A 2,068-nucleotide genomic window follows, 5' to 3' on the forward strand; every position below is an offset into this window, starting at 1 on the left:
AGGGTGGGTCAGTGTGTGAGTGAATCAAAGAATGAACTGTTCCTAAGAGTGTCCTGGAATGACACCCACCAGAGGACAGAAGTTCCTGCTTATCCAACGGGTTAGGACCTCAGTGGCTTTATATAAGACAAAATAAAATTATTGATAAATGCTTCAAGTTTGTAAAAATATGTTTTTAGTGCTTATTTTCCACATTTAAGAAGTAGTGGTGGCTGCCAAAAGACCCCAGTGGCATCCCATTGACTCTCTAGGGTGAAATTTCTTCAAATTCATTTTCCAAAAATTTATACCTTAGAAAATAGGATATTTATAAACATATATTCAAAACATGGCATGATACTTATACAGGTAAATTTTTGAAATGTTCAATATGTTTTATTCACCACTTCTGTTAGAGGACCATCACTTCCCTTAATTGAAAGCAAAATATGTCTGTTACCACCATCAATATTCTTCAGCCTTGAACTTGAAGGAAGATTTTTGTTTGTGAATTTTTGTTCGTTTTAAGACAAGGTCTTGCTCTGTTGCCCGAGCTGGAGTGCAGTAGCATGATCATAGCTCACTGCATCCTTGATATCCGAGGCTTCAAGTGATCCTCCTGCCTCAGCCTCTCAAGTGGCTAGGACCACAAGCATGCGCCATCACGCCTAACTATTTTTTTTAATTTTTAGTAGAGGCCGGGCGCAGTGGCTCACGCCTGTAATCCCAGCACTTTGGGAGGCCAAGGCGGGTGGATCATGAGGTCAGGAGTTAGAGACCAGCCTGGCCAACATGGTGAAACCCCATCTGTACTAACAATACAAAAAATTAGCTGAGCGTGGTGGTGCATGCCTGTAATCCCAGCTACTCAGGAGGCTGAGGCAAGAGAATCGCTTGAACCGGGGAAACGGAGGTTGCAGTGAGCCGAGACTGCACCACTGCGCTCCAGCTTGAGCAACAGAGCAAGACTCCGTCTCAAAAAATAAAAATAAATAAATAAAGTTTTAGTAGAGATGAGGTCTTGCTATGTTGCCCAGATTGGTCTCCAGCTCCTGGGTTCAAGCGATCTTCTCCCCTCAGCCTCCTGAAGTGCTGGGATTACAGAGGAGAGCTACCGTGCCTGGCCTAAAGGAAGTTTTTAAAATAAAAGGCTGGGATAGCTTTAATATCCCATCTGGAGCTTCTCAACCTTAGCTGCATTCTTAAATCACCTGGGAAGCTTTTAAAAGTCACAATGCCCAGATTGCATCTCATCTATATTACATTAGGTTCTCTGGAGAAAGGACATAGACATCTGTCTTTTGTTTTAATTTTTGCCTTTTTTAGTTTTTAGTTTTAGTTTAGTTTTTTTTTTTTTTTTGTATGTTTTGCTTGGCATCCATATTTTTAAAGCACCCCAAGTGATCCCCATGTGCAGCCAATGCTGAGAACTACTGCTGTCACCCACATGCCGCTGAAACTCAGGAAGAGACTTACTTACTGTGCAAACTGGAGGGTTTTATTTTCCCTCTGAGAGTCAGGTTGGAAACTAGCCAGTATCCTCATTCTGATTCTTCCCTATCATCTCGTACTTTCTTTACACTTATTTCAATCCTGGTAATAAAGAACTCTGGCTTGCAGATCCAAGTTCAGGTGACTTACGCTATCGTTTTGTGAAAGCTGTACTTTTCCACTACTGACCTTTGAATTGAGCTTCTGTGTCTAAAAGCAGTTTCAGAAATTAAGAAAAGGAGACAGGCCAGGTGCAGTGACTCACACCTGTAATCCCAGCATTTTGTGAGGCCGAAGCAAGTGGATTTCTTGAGCTTAGGAGTTTAAGACCAGCTTGGGCAGCACGGCAAAATCTTGTCTCCACCAAAAATACAAAACTTAGCCTGCCTTAGTAACATGCACCTGTAGTCCCAACTACACAGGAGGCTGAGGTGGGAGGATCATTGGAGCCCAGGAGATCAAGGCTGCAGTAAGCCATGATTGTACCACTGCACTCCAGACTTCGTGACTGAGCAAGACCCTGTCTAAAAAAAAAAAGAAAAGAAAAGAGGCCGGGCACGGTGGCCCATGCCTGTAATCCCAACACTTTGGGAGGCCA

The sequence above is a fragment of the Colobus angolensis genome, unplaced genomic scaffold (genome assembly GCF_000951035.1).
Source record: "Colobus angolensis palliatus isolate OR3802 unplaced genomic scaffold, Cang.pa_1.0 Scaffold121, whole genome shotgun sequence".
Lineage (NCBI taxonomy): Eukaryota > Metazoa > Chordata > Mammalia > Primates > Cercopithecidae > Colobus > Colobus angolensis.